The 15,611-nt window shown below is 40.5% G+C and overlaps 1 protein-coding gene across 5 annotated transcripts in view; it reads right to left on the reverse strand.

Annotated features, from left to right (window-relative positions):
* Positions 1–13,744, reverse strand: part of PIK3CA (phosphatidylinositol-4,5-bisphosphate 3-kinase catalytic subunit alpha) — a 47,650-nt gene extending 33,906 nt beyond the window's left edge. For 4 of the 5 annotated variants that reach the window (XR_007767034.1, XM_050902707.1, XM_050902709.1 and 1 more), the window contains exon 1: positions 2,070–2,242. The gene's annotated coding sequence lies outside the window, so the exon portion shown is untranslated. Of the gene's footprint in view, positions 1–2,069; positions 2,243–13,684 lie in introns of those variants that run through there. The other variant, XM_050902708.1, reaches the window with a different exon arrangement.
* Positions 13,745–15,611: the final 1,867 nt, after the last annotated feature.

Consider the following 15,611-nt stretch of genomic DNA (forward strand, 5'->3'; position numbering starts at 1 on the left):
AGGAAGAAAGAGGGAAGTTAAACAACATACCTCCCACAATACTGATTCCTACTTGCTTCCAGATACACTTATCATATTAATGCTGATTTATATAATCTATTTTCTTATAGGATAGAAATCAGCTACAGTCCAATATAGCCGATATAGTCCCCTATTTAGAATAAGAGATTCCAAGTTTAGAAAATTTGGTTTTGGTAAACTATGACAGTTTTATCACCTCACATCACTGAATTGTGCAGAACTACAGCAGCATGGTTAACTCAATTTCATTCTATTGAATATTTTATTACAAGTTACAGCCTACAATTATTTTTCTAATGCCTTCTTGATGACATACAAATATGTTAACTCTGAAAAGGTTTACATAAGACCATCATAAAGTTTGCTGCTACTTCTGAAAAGAATTCCCTCCCCTTGAGGAACAGAGCTCAATGAGGAAGAAATTCAGTAAGAATTGTACTGCAGGAGAGTTAATACTGGTTCCTAACATTAGAACTCAAAGAAGTACTTTCTATGTTCATAATTTAAGCAACCTAAGTTTGGGACAAATTAACTTGAGTCGAACACCCACATATTTTTCCCCTAAAGACATCTGAGGCTACCGCAGCTGTTTTTACCACACTTTTACACATAAAAGTCCTCTGCATCTATAGCTCAGCAGGACACCCTGGCAGTATTTTTTCCGCTCTAAGTGGTTTTTGTACATTAACATTTTGCCAGAAGAATCTCAAACAGGAGCGTCACTGATCTAAGTTTTACATGTCTTACTAAAAGGAAGGACTGTTACCCTTCAGTACAGATGGAATCTACATTACAAAAATAAGCAAATAAGAAATGACCTTTCATGAGCTCTTCTATCAGAAAGTGTGGAGAACCCTTCCTTGCTAAGAGAACACTCATTTTTACAGATTATCTGTTTACAGATTAGATGAAGTAAATTGATTTTCACTGTCTAGAGATTACTCACAAACATTCTACCAACTCCACATAGATATCAATATTTCGCAATCAAGATAGAGATATATACGAAAAACACAGTTAACTGATAAGGCTTTTTTCCCTGTTTTGTAAATTATCTGTGGGTATGTGCTTCAAAGAGGGGAGCTCCATCTAACATTAACACATGTCTTGTAAAGCAGGTGAAGACCCACTGTGCAAGTCTGTGGGCCAGCCGGGGCGGGGAGGAAAATTTGGTCACTTTAGGAGACTTGTTAAGGTTGTCTGTCGTCAGCACAAGCACCTACAGTTACTCTTCAGGCTCTGCAAGAAGGAAATTCTTCCATCTATGATGTACCAACTAGCAAGAAATCTAGCAAGCACAGAAGGAAGCAAGAAGCAGAAGTGTACTGTGCTGTAATACTGTATTAAACGTATAAAGTATGGGATGCTTATGCAAAGAGGTACACATTCCAGTGACTGAGAACTGAATAATTTTGCATTGCTATAAACATCAGCTAGTGTTTCAAAATCGACTCAAAAGGATAGTCTAAACACTCAATACAATTTTATCAGTCCATACTTGAAACTGAATTAGTCATTCAGTAAACTACTACACTTTAACTGAAGTCCATTAGTTTTTCCAGTCACAATACAAATCCCATTACATTGCTTCCATATACAGGACATAGCAATGTTTTATAATAATTTGCGGTGTTTTTGGTATCAAAGAGCTGCTCATTAGGATTTGTGTCTAGATTTGATTTCTTTTCCAGGTAGAATTTTCCTCTAGACTCTTAGCATTGCCTTAAGAAAAAGTCTTCTACTCATTAAACAATCCAACTACGTTTATAGATTCCGATTTACTGCACACTTGTGTGTAGGTTATATGATTTTTCTTGATTCTCTATCAAACTGACAGAAGTATCAACTACGGGTATGTCCCCAAATAAGCTTTTTTAAACTGCTGTGGAATCCCCGAAACAAAAGCTGGGGGGGTGGGGTGTGGAAGGAGGGGAATAAAAAAATTCCTGGGACAAGAGCACTTTTCAGAATGCAAGACATTTCAAGCTTTCTAAAAACCAAAATGTTTTATTCTCATTTTCAGACACATCAGGCACTCCAAAACTCACCATGAAGAAAACTGGGCAAAGTTGCCTGTCTAATTTTGCTGCTGTCCAAACCTGCGGTGTAGTCACAGTAGGACTGCCCCAGACTAGATATTTTCAGTACTGTCCTTTTGTTCTTCCTGCTTGCCAAGCTGGCATTTTTCCCAAAATCCAGGAAGACTAGTACAAAGATGTCTGAAATTGTCCTCTATGAAAACATTATTACACACAAACAGTAGAAATATTGCTTTGTTTAGAATAGAAAGTAGGATACTGTTGTATTGCAGTTATGTCTTCTTATTTCTTACGTATTACTTTCATCATTATTTCACAGAAAAAGCGCAGATACACAGAATTGCTTATCTGATCACAAACAGCAGCTCAAGGGAAACAAACAAACAGAAGGATTTAACACTGTCAAAAACATATCTTCTTAGCATTTAGTTTCCTTCTGAAACAGGCAAGTATTTCCAAATACTACCAATTCTATTTGTAGTTACCTACTTCTTCCCTCCTGCAAAAAACAGTGCTGAGTACCTTTGCCTTATTCTAGACAGAGCTAAAAAACCCTAACATTATTGGTAGCATCTGTAGAATTATAGTACAGCAGAAATACAAGATCATTCTTTTCTGTGAATGTAAAATCTCACTGGAAATTAGTGAAAAGAAGTTTCAGTTCAGTTAGATATGAGAACATGGGTTGACTACGTTTCAAAGCTGTTTTCTTTGAAGTTATCTTACATGCAGATTTTTTTTGTTTCAGAACATAATATTCTTGGATTCTGGTTGTAGTGACTTTCAGATACCATGAATTAAATTAATGCTGAGGTCAACCTAAAAAAAAAAAAAAAAAAAAAACCCACCAAAACACAAAACCACGAACTTGCTATAAAGTATTACCCAAGAGGTAATATATGTTATCTGTTACTGAAAAAATACAGGATCAAACAGCTGAAACAAAACCAAGATGAATAGTTTAAAAACATTTATTATTGCTGGAGTATTCCCCCCCCCCCGAAAACCAAAAGACCTTTGTAAATTCTTATTTTCAAATCCCCTTGCTCGCCCTCCCCCATCCATTCAGGCATACTGTTTATAGCTTCACTCACTATCTGGGAGCCATGAAAACAGGATCACGAGAAAGAAACATTTGCAAGTTGCTGGTGACCTCTACAACTCCCACCACGATTGTGCTTTTTCCTTAGGGATCCCATGACATACCAAGAGCAGAATGTCTGTCCTAGAACATTTTCTTCCAGTTAAAGGCAGATTTTTTTTCTCTCTGTTAAACAAAGGAAAGCCTGGAATTAAATCTTCCTTTTTAATCCGAAATCATTCAGTAATTCCATTTCTAGCTTCACCTCAAAGGAAAGGATTTTGTTATTTATAGAAGACTAGTAGTCATGAAGCACAACAAAGAATTAGAAAAGCAATGCATCTTCTCTTTACACTTCACATATCTGCTTACTCATTATTTCAATGATTAGCTTGGCTTGCTATGTAGCAGGATGAGAATTACTCTCCCACCTGGCTCTGTTCTGGTTGGAGTTGCTCCTCCACAGCTAGCTGCGCACTCTGAAGCTCAGTGAGCAGCACTCAAATTCTTTCAAGCTCTTTAAATCAAAAGCCTTAAAGTTCAGCAACAAAATCAGAGCAACATGCCATTTTGTGCCAACAGAAATAAGGTTTTCCTCTGATTCCATATCTTTAATACTCTATTTTATATGGGTGACAAACATTTTTTTATGTGACATCAGAAAGAACATGAAGTAAAAGCACACCACAAACCATATTCTGCTCCTTGCTACAAATACTAAGGCTTCAACGTCAGTTTTCGCATGCAGAAATGTTTTGCTTTTAGAAATTAGTGCAAGACAATGTAAACGAAAGATTACTCTAGAATGTCATTCATGAAACTAGATTACATAGGTAACAAATGCTGAAAAAATATATATAAATATAAAACTCCACCTTAAATAATGCTATTTACTTTTCTTTCCATGTTTCTTCCCATCCTCCCACCTTCCCGGGATATTTGGAAGCCAGACAGTAAACAGGATCTTTAAAAACAGGAAGCACTGGCACACAGACAAGGACAACGAGCCGGAGCAGAGTGAATCCAGGTGTTCTGGTCTAGTCTGAATCTTCACCTAACATAAGCAGCTGTGTAGCAGAGCTGTAACTCAGATACTGGGCCTTTCCTGGTGCTGATCTCCCCCAGGCATGTAACCATGGCTTTTAGAAGTAACTCTCTCTGCTGCAGCAAGATGAACCTCCAGTTGTATTGAAAAAGAGAGAATATTTCCTCTCCCGCTGTCCATACGTAGAAGGGCAGGGAACGAACTGCAATAGAACACCGGAGGTACTGCAGTCCTCACACGGCTAGGCTTGCCTCTCTACCACAAGCAACAGTATCAAGACAATTCAATCTACAATGTTCACCTGACCAGCTCCTCTGGATGGAAGCACAGAGAAATGTGCGTTCATGAGAAAATTTGACTGAGAATAGGCCCACTTCTGTTTATTAATTTACATCCATCTTCACTCAAATGATCCACCCTGTGAGCCCTTCCTTTACTAAGAAGCAGCTGAAAAAGACATCAAACTCAGACTGACTTACAGCATATTGTGTACTTCCCACGTAACATTTCTTAGGATGGAGTCAGACAGCAACTTTAAATTGAGATAAAGTGTTTCTTCCGTACTAAATTACTCCAGACCCTGAAAGCATCTAATGTGTAAAAAAAAGTTGGAGTGGCAGTAGATAGCAGTATTTTTGCAACTTTGCAGATTTTTAATATTAAGCATAGAAGAGTGAACTGAAAGACAGAAGTTTCTGTTCCATAATCCAAATATAAATTAGCTTTCCATTTATTCTATCTTAACTGACTTCCGTAGCCAAACAGCATTTATAGAAGTATGGGTTTAGTCTGCATGGATTACTGAATTCCGTTAGCAAAAATCATTATCTTTTATTTACTGGCAAACAGAGGATGGGCTGCAACTTCACTTTTGATAGAGCATTTGTAAGGAACCACGCCTCAGCAAAAGCCATGGAAGTAGGGCTTTTTGTCTAAGCTCCTAGACTGAAACAACGAAACAATACATTCTCCATTGAGGTATTTCTTAACTCCCTTTTTAAAACCATTTGTTGAGAGAAGGAAGTTTGTGGCAGAGTTAACACAAAGGTACGGCCACCGTAATGAAAAATTTCAATTCTGCAGCTAAATATTCTTGCCCTATAGACAGCTGAAATTAATATAGTTCTTAGCAAGTTGTCCTATACAAAGACACATGGAACAAGATAGCAGGCAAACAAATCCAGTTCCTTGCAAACCCTACCCTGTAGAAGTAGGTGCCTGCTTCTACACGAGCTATAATCGCAACAGGAAAATACTACGGCTTTTCAAGAGTCAGTTAGAAATAATGAAGTACTACTCCCTAGTAAACTTGTTTGTGATAGAGTCAATGGTGATTAACTAAATATTTATTTAGCAGTAGATGATAACCCTGCTGAAAGGTAAGCACCACCAGTTTTCCATAAAATATTATCAACAGACCTTTATTTATTCCAGCAGCAGACCAAGACTGTCCTGCCTACTCCACACACTAAGTGTGCGAGTGGCACAGCGGGATACTATTTGGCTGCAAAGCATTTAGCACCAGTACATGCTCTCATCAGGCTTCATCTCCCTAAAGGTCACAGATCACTTAGGTGTGCATCAGAAAACTGGGCCTTCAACATGAAACAATACTGTTGACTGAATTACTGATTTTGTAAGCATATTTGACTGCTTTATACAAGTTACAAAGAAACCAAAGTTTCTCTGAAACCTTAAGGAGTGTAGGTTTTTGCTGTAGACTCTGGTTGAATAGGACTTTTCTCTGCATTTACAGGTTGAATGCCAAAGCAACAATCATGACCGTTGAGACACTAACATATTTGCATTTGCGTTCAAGAAGTGCAAACAAACATGATTCATTGTGACTATGTATATCATTAGGTCCTGCATGCTTCAGCCTGAACTATAAAAACAGTTATGGTAAACTGTGACAAATGGTTCTTCAGCATGTTTCATCAAATGTTTATCATTTCTGTACATATCCGTTAGAAGCATCTGCTTTGCAAACCCGATGTTGTGCAAACACAAAAGCATGATTTCAAGTGTGGGGCTACTGTGACATTAAGCTTGTTGTAAGTGCATCTCTTTTTCCTATACTTCAAGCTGTTACCCAAATTGTTTCTCTAACGAGGTCAGGGTACCAGCAATTTGTGTTTACTGTATCTGAAAGAAATGGCTAACATTTGCCTAAATAGATAATGTTTGCAATTAACATGAACTTTCCAAAGAATAAAGTGACATAAGCTCATAGGTATTTAAATAGTGAATACCAGCAACATCTCCACAATAGTTTAAAGATTTCTCAACTTCCCAGCTTGGAAAGTCACTTTCATATCCAGATTAAACACTTTGAGACTAAAGCATAGGCAGCCTACTACTACAATCAGAGCTCTGTAAGAGGGATATGTTAAAAAGAAAGACCTTTATTTAAAAAAAGCCAAAAAGATAATAGCACTGACTGACTACTGCCAGTAAGAGAACTTTACACATCTGCACAAACAAGGAAGTATTTTTAATACATGGTCCTTTGGAAACATTTCGTTAATGTTTTTGTAGGTGTGTATATTCAAAAAGACTGAAAGCAGTTTTCAGCCTGGTGAAGTTTAACTCTGGGATAGAACAGAAGACACAAAAGCTTAAGTGTTTTGGATTTAATTTCAACCCATAAAAACACCAATTAGGGAAGGGTGACTATATTGCAAATCATCCTTTTTCATTGTTTAAATAAATAACCTGCTCACATACCAGGACAGCAAGAGATTAGAAGCTATAATAATGGTTACACTTCTTGTATCACCTTGAAGTTGCTTGTGATACTATCCTATCTGCTGATGTACAATGAAAGGCTTGGAAAAGAGGTGATGAAAGAAGAGTTGAAGAGCTGGATTGCAAAGTAATTTGACAACACATTTAAGAAGAGTTTCCACAGTCAGGAATAAGTTTTGCTATCCTTTTCTTCATGTATCAACTCTGCTGCTCGCTGGCTTCCATTTTCATCCTTTATCGCTTGATGGGAGTTACGCCATCTTCCCCCACACGTCAAAACATTCCAAGTTGGAGGTATCTAAGATCAAGGGAGTGCTGCTGAGCGGTGATAACGACATCAGTGCTTTATCCTCCATTTCAGAGCAAGTTGAAGAGGATGACAAGTTATTAGAATTTTACTAACCACAACCTTGGTAAGCAGTTGAACATGAGAAAAAGTTCAACTTTACCTTCTCTATTAAAATGTTAAAATCAACTTTAAGTGCTTTCTTTTCGCTAGCGACCACTTACCAAAAAATTCACTTAACTGGTTAAGTTTATCATTTACAATGACAGCATTTAATTTCACATATTACTGTTTTACACCAAAACACAAGCATAGCTTATTATAAATCAATCTTTGTAACAAACTTACTATACTGAAAGTAGCACTTACAGACACTCTATTTGGACACATCCTCAATTATACACCACAATCAAGACTATTCAAGATGTCTGGATGTTGCTTAAAAATTAGCTCTTTCAGACACTAGAGGTTTTCTTGGGACAAGTGCTCTTCTACAGTACTTAACGTCAAAATTGAAGGATATTTCAGAGGTGACAGCATGAAATTGCAAGAAGATAAAATACAATGTATTAATCACTTTCCTCCCACCAGTGGAGACTGTCTTGATAAACTGGTAAGTGGAACCGGTTGTTCAACATCCACATAAACTTTTCAGAATGCAGAAGAGCAATTTTCAGTTTTATTAGTATCACTTCCACTTTTACAATCCAGCCACAACATTTGATGATTATTCTGTTAAGAGCTGGGAACATAAATACAAAAATGAAGCATAAGTGGTATGTTTTATAATCTAAGCAGTTTAATGACCACAACAAGCATATTTTAGAGTATTTGTAATGGAAGTTTTTACTTCCCTTTTCCCAAAGGGAGCTAGCTCTATCTAGAAACTACTCCTTATGTTAGCATTATTAGCTTTAATCTTTTAAACTATGCCTGTAGTCAAGAGTCAAGTTAGTGTTTTCCAGCCTTAGTGAAAAGTAACTTAATGGCACAAGCACCAAAGCTGGATAATAACATACCTCATCACACAAAGCATATTTGTTGAGTTTGAGAAAGAAACAATTCATCTCCACTCTGCTTGCCTGGTAAACCAGTCTTTACTCTCATTCTTACTTGTGCTTGTATTTGAGTGTTCAGCGTTTAGTTTGCCTACATCTTTGCAGAGATCAGTCTCCTCACTTTTCTAGCAAGTCAGATGTCAAAGTCCCAAGGTACAGAAAATTTTGTTCTATTAGATTCAGATCACAGAACAGGCAGGTATTTCTACCTATGGTTGATTAGTCTCAGATGAAATGCTGAATCTTGAATATTTTCTTTTCAGTAACTTTCAAGGTTTCTTGCATTTTGAGGATGTTCAAGAACTTGTTTCTTTGTTGACTGCTAATAGCTAAAAGAAAGAATAAGGTTGCAACAAGGAGTAATTTTTTGCTCATAGATTTAGTATCCCCTGCAAGGATCCACAGCTAAACAGCTGATAGTTTAAGACACTTTTCCAGGACAACAAATGCAATCTCAGCAGAAAATCCATGCTTCTGGAAGGACCATGACCCAAGTTAACAGCAAGAATTAAAAATCAGGAACAGTCTTGGAACACATTGGGCAAGTCATTCATCACCATTAACTGCCACATTAAGTATTGGCAAAAGACCGACTAATTAGTACGGAAATAACAAAACCAGTTAAGTCTCAATGACAGATAAGTTTTTTGACACGTTGTACAATCTAGGAGGCAACCTTCCAGTTTTCTTTCTTTTCTGTTCGGACTTTGAGAGAAAACACCCAAGGGATGTTTCTCTACATTTCTTTGCCTTAGAAGAGGGTCATAATGTACAGCCAATAATGTGACTCAGCTGTCTCAAAATTTCAGGGAACTTTACAGTAAGTCTTAGTCAATTCAATAAGTCTCCTGTATTTGACAAATATGCTTTGTGGTTCACAGTCCTCAAAAGCTACATTTGCAAGCATTTCTTTAATCAGAAGCTGTAAGCAAAACTGCTGAAGTTTTCCTACGTAAAAACCCATGAAGATAAGTTAATTTAAGGAAATGTGTTAATGAGTAAACAAAAAACCCCAAACAACAAAAACAATCTCTTCGAGGTATAGCTAGCCTTCTACTGGTAAAAAGCAATGGGGCATGAAACAAGACATTGCTGAACCTTAAGTTCTATGTTTGACCCAACTGTTCTTAAACTAGACTGAAGTAGTCATTTACTTCTACTGTTGCAAGTTAGCAACATGCCAGAGAGGTGAAAGCTTCACCAGTACTCCATCATTCTCACCCTTTCAATTTCACAGACATAAGCTGGTTTCTTTGAATTTCGTTTTTACATTTCTAGAGTTCAGGTATTTGAGCACAGTTTTTCAAACAGTCTATAAACATTCCCAGCGAGTGTACTTAGCAGGCATAATTGACCAAGTGCTCTTATTTCCCACTTTACTGGCTTTAAGAAAAGAAGGCTCTCAATAGAGAACAAGCGATGATGTCCACTGTCCCTCACATTTCTTCTTTGAAATACACACACTTAGACTGCCTTTCACAAAATCTGCATCCAGAATAAACTAGAAAAATACTTCTCTAGAATTGAAGTGTAAATACATGCTATATAAAATAAAACAACATACCGGCTGCAAAACCATTAAGTACTACTTAGACTGAGAAGACAGATCCAGAATTACATAAACTGCACTCAGTTTGCCGCATTTCCCTTTGACCACAAGTTAACTTACAGGATTTATAAAAATGCCTTTTTTCTTTTTCTTCTTTTTTTAAACAGTTTAATTCCCTCTGCCCCCTAGTTGGGCTTCGTTTTGTGGGGTTGTTTTTTGTTTGGGGTTTTTTGGTTTTGTTTGGGGTTTTTGTTTTGGGTTTTTTTTGTTGTTTTTTTTTTAAAGTTAATACTATAGCAGTGCTGCATGAAAAAAGTTAATACTTCAGAGTATTATTTCTGGTTCATTTAACACTCCATTAACCATTCAGAAATATATTTACAGAATAAATTCAGTTGGAAGGAACCTCTGGAGGTTATCTGGACCAACCCTGTACTCAAAACAATTCACATATGTTTGGTGTCCAAATAAATATCAAGAGAAACAAATGTATTTTCTCTCTCCACTGCTCATATTTGGATTAGGATACTACAAAGAGAAACTTGTAACAGAATTCTTTGCCATGACACATTCAACTTAAAGAGCAAAAGAAAATTCCCATCCAGTTTTAGCATAAATATTTTTGTGGCCTCTTCTAGCCATAGCTACAATTTCAGACAGGCATCATCACTTGGAGCAGCTGGATGTCTGGCTTTTTAAAAGGATGAGACAAAACTGCCACAAGCATGGAATGCAATGCATAAAAAGCTGCAAAAACCCCAACAAACCCTACCTTAGCTTACACTACAAGCCACAAGTCTCTTCAGTTAGCCAAAGTACAAACTCTTATTCTTTCCCTAATGGTCCCCCTCCAACTCAATCACGCACACAAAAAAATGCACATATGGCCCATTTTTCCTCTACTGGGAGATTTACTAGATCTCACACATTTTTCAGTAATTACAAAAAAGTAGTAAGACAAAACTTAGTTTTATAATGGTATTTTAAGACTAAACTGAAAAGAGTAATTTTGCAGTATTATTCCCACTCCAGTTAAATCATAAAAATCAGTTTCCTCATCAGTTTCAAAGTTTAAAAAAAAAAAATCTTAGCTTCCCCTCACCCAAATACAACATTTTTCAAATGTCCTATTAACTACAACCTTTGTTAACCTTCATTAATGTACTCAACTAGGCAAAGCAAACCTACATATGATACCCATCTACAAGATGCTAGTATTTCTTGCATGATTTGGGATTAATGTATCATCATCCCATTTTCCCTTCCCCCAGAACAGGCAAGAAAAGCAATAGCAACAGTCTTCTATTTGAAAGTGACTGACATTTGCAAGGTGTTCAGATATCTGAGCACTCCTGGTACCCAGAGAAGCTGCACCTGAAGTCTAGAAGACTACTTAGTGAATTGACTTTTTATGTACAAAATTTTTAAGAAAGCAGTTTTTGCAGACTAAATGTCAGCCTTAGGCTTTTTGTCTAGCCATTTATAGATAACTTTAATTTCTTTCTGAGTTAAAACTATGATGATCATCAAGGTTGTTCAAAATCTTATTACACATGACCAAGCCATTAAAAAGCACACTATGCATTTGAATTTGAGGAACAACTGTGATCAGGAAGTCCATTCTTTACACGATAACACCTTTTAAAGGTGTGATTTTCTTCCAGTAACTGGAAACCTCTTATGATATACTTGGTCTTGTGAGATAGCATGATGGTAAAGCATGAAACCCTCGCTTGTTGTAGAAATTCCTATTCTAAAGCTTCCAGCAACTTTTAAACAGTGGGTTATCCAAGAAGAAGTATCCCCCATTTGCTTCCAGAAAGCAGGAATAACCTGATTGTCAGAGAAACAGTTAACTAAGTATTAAAGTACTTTATGACTTCCAATAAAGCACAATTGCTTTGTAAACAGCTCAGCTAACACCACCTTTCCCAAAGAATACTCCAGAAAAAAACAACCCACTCATTGTCATTATTCATGCAACTAAATTGCAACAAGAAGCAAAACAAATTTGCCATTAACACAGAATGACAACTTGAAGCAGCCAAACAACTAAAACACCTTGGCATGGATTTGTAGGCTGGGCTTAGCATGCTTTGAAAAAAAACACAAAACACTGTCTCCAGGTTGCTAAGAATGGCATCAAGTTAACACCTACGAAATGCAGGGCACCTGCTCCAGTCAAATTTCAGCTGCAGCTCTGAAGTTGCCACATTTATTGTCTTAATGAAAAAGCAGAGTATTTCATGGATCACATAGAATTGTGTGGTTTCATAAATTCCTCTGTAAACACTATGAGCTTGGTTGATATGTGGTTTGTCTACGTGATGACATTGGCTAAAATATGCTTCCAAATAACTAACCACTCTGGAAAAGTTTGCCAATGTTATTCTTTGAGAATAAAGTAGAATAAAGTTATTTGTAGTGAAACTAAGTTCACATGGGGCTTTATTTCAGAATAGCTTATCCAGTCAGTTCCCCACAGTAGACAAACCATTAGATCCCATCATCCTGAGTACTGGAATATTCCTAGGCACTAACGATGTTTACACACAAAGAGGTGGACTTTGATTATTACCCTGCATTATAAAATTGCAGCATGGAAGCAACTGAAGCAACAAGTATGAGAACATCTCTATAAATTAATTGTGAGGTGAGCAAAATTAAAGAATTATTCAGATCATGATGGGAAAGTTTCTACTTTTATCTAATATGATGAATTTGAAAGCCTGCTATAGCTGAAAGTGGGGATGTGAGAGCACAAGTAACTAACAGAACAGAATCCACGTTTCTTCTATTAAGTACTACAAAATCCAGATTTAGAATCCAGTTTACCACTCCTTTACAGATTTGCTGCAGAATGCTCATAACTGCAGAATCAACTGAAGCAAAGCTTTGTAGTCCATACTGTCTACTTTTAAACATACACTTTCCTTGTGCTTGTTCTGAATAGGCACTGCTTATAAAGTAGCCTGTTCAATCACATTTTTAAAGTTAACAAGAAAAGAGTTACAGAGAAAAAAAATTCACAGAGACGTACCAATAACAGCAGCAGAAGTAATAGGTCTGATACCTTAATAACTTCAGGAATACTGAAAACAGCAACAACCCCCCCCCCCAAAATAAACATGTAGTTTGTATTAGTTTGGTCAAAGTTTTGTTAACATTCAGTCTACTAGAAAATACACAAGTACTGGTAAGAAATAGCAGTTTCATATTTAACATCAATAACAACAGATCTCTGGATAGTATGAAATAGGAAAGAAGTTTTTACAGGCAGCATAGATGTGACACTGCTACTGTAAGGCAACTGCAGCTGGAAACAGGAGATTGTATTCCACCGAATCATACACACCGTTGGAAGAGGCTCTGCTCCCAGTGTCATCAACTAGCCCAACCATGAGCCTACATACACTCCATCACAAGAACTGCTGAAACATATTTATAGAAAATAGCTATATTTCAGTAGCGAGGGGAGCCACACTCGAAAGCAACAAGTCACTACGGTTTTTCCTCTCCCAGGTCACGTCCCTACGACGGGAGACCCACAAAGCGGGATTTGGCGGAGGAACGCCTTGGAGCTTTCCCAGCCGAGGGAAGCCCCACAGTAGCGCTCCTCCAGGAGGACGCAGCCGCGCTCCAACCCGCCCCCCAGCCACCCGAGGGTCGTGCTTCCCTCTCCGGCTGCCGAAGACGAGCAAGACGCCCCACAGCCTACAGAAAGCGGCGCTCCCCTCCGCCACCGCCCGGCCAGAGCGCCGGAAAGCCCCCGACCACCGCCGCGGGACGCCCCAGAGAGCGCCGCCGTGCCGCGGGACAGCCAGGACGGCCCCAGCACCGACCCCCGCCTCACTCACCTCACAGACTCGGCCTCCCCCTCCTCCGAGCCGGCCCGCGGCCGCCGCCCCGACGGGCAGGGCTGGGCCGGGCAACGACCCACAGCACTCACAACCCCTTGAGCCACCCCACAGCCACCACCGCACCCCTCAGGCGGGTGACCGTCCCACCCGGGCGCTGGCGGAAGCGGCACCGGCAACCCCCGCGCCGCTCCCACAGAGCCGCCTCCCGCACGGGCAATAACAGGAAGGGAGCGGGGCCCTGACCCCGGATGGGGATGGCGCCGCCCGCCGGAAGTGGAACCGCGGCGCGCGGGGGGGGGTGTGAGGGGGAAGGCGGTGGCGGGCAGCGTGCGTGCGCTGCTGAGGAGGAGTCGGGGTCGCGCGTTGTGCGCCAGCGGAGGGGCGCGGTGTGACGTCACCGCGCGGTGAGGCGGCGGGCCCGGCCCGGCCCGGCCCGGCCCCCGCTCCGGGGCGCTGCCTGTCTGCGCCTTCCTGTCAGCCCGGGGCCGCTCCCTCCGAGCCCCCGCTTCGGTGTCCTGCTGCCACCTAGCGCGGCGGCGGCGGCGAGGCCTGCGGTGCCCGCACCGGCGCTGGGACGTCGGCGTTCCCGTTGGCCGGTACCGCATGATTACAGCAGCGGGGCCCTGGAGGTGACCTGACTGGAAGCCAGTTTTCAGAAGAAGAACGGGCCCGTCCTACCCCGAGCTGGCGCTGCGGCACGGCACGGGCCCAACAGACGGTGCCTCTGTCCCGTTCGTTGTCACGAACTCAGTAACGCTCCCCTGGCCCCCGCAGTTCCGCTGCGCCCCACGCACGGAAGAACGGGTGTGACTCTTGTCCCTTCTCCCCGGTGGATCACCAATAATATCTGACGTTTCCTTTAAAATTTGAGCTGCCGCTGGGACCAAGTCACTGTACAGGAATCTGGTATTTTGTTAAAAAAAGAGTGGCCTACCAAGTGAATACCCTTACAAATCAGAAAGCAAAGAGAGGGAACGTTTTAAACGCGTGCTCTCTGGCGTTCCGGCTTTTCGGGGTCTGAAATGAGAGCGCTGGGCTGGTTTAGCTTGGTGAGAGCCAACAAGACACAGCAAGTGAGGATGGTATTGAGGTGGTGACAGGAAGGAGGTGACAGGGATAACCTGGGTGATTAATCAGTCAGGCATCTTGGTTAATCACTCTGTTTTTCAAGGGATGTTTATCCTCCCAACAGGAGAGACAGCATAAGCAAGTTTTGGAGCCAGGTGTGAACGTGGTGAGGGCGTGGGTGAATTCTCTTCCTTGAAACGCTGCCCTGAGCCCCAGGGCCCAGCACGGGACCCGCCTCGCAGCCGTGGCCAGGCTGAGCTGCCGCAGGTGACTCCGGCGATCGGTGGGAGCACCAGCCTCGCAGGTCACGGCAAAACGTACCCCAGCGCACACACAGCAGCAGGGGTTCCCGTTAACGCACCTGGCTGTAAACTGCCCGGTCGCCGCTTCTGCTACACAGCACCGCGGTTTGTGATCCCGACCTGTAGTGATGTATCTGATGAATGGGAAATTTTTAAGATCTCACAAAAATTAGTAACAATCTGCGGGGCTAACTGACGGATTCCTAGGTGGGTTGGCTGATGGCTACCGTAAAGTCTTGGTGATGGTTTCAGCTTGTAGTGACTTCTCAGCACTTTCCCATTCCAACAAAATGGGAGAAAATCAACAGAAACCCTGTATGCTTTGAAACAGGGTGGTCCAGCCATAAGGGTGAGAGGCCTGTGCTGCCGTCTGTGGTGGCTCGAGGGGAAATTAACTCACTTTGGCTACGAATAGCATGAATAAGCTGAAGATGTTTATATATGCAAATCCAGGTCAACTGCAATTTCTGCTGTCAAAACCAGAAGGTGCCAGAGCAAAAAAAAAGATTAAATGACCTTGTGCAAAACCGTAACTCAGGATTTGACCAAGCAGA

Source organism: Gymnogyps californianus, chromosome 10 (genome assembly GCF_018139145.2).
Source record: "Gymnogyps californianus isolate 813 chromosome 10, ASM1813914v2, whole genome shotgun sequence".
Lineage (NCBI taxonomy): Eukaryota > Metazoa > Chordata > Aves > Accipitriformes > Cathartidae > Gymnogyps > Gymnogyps californianus.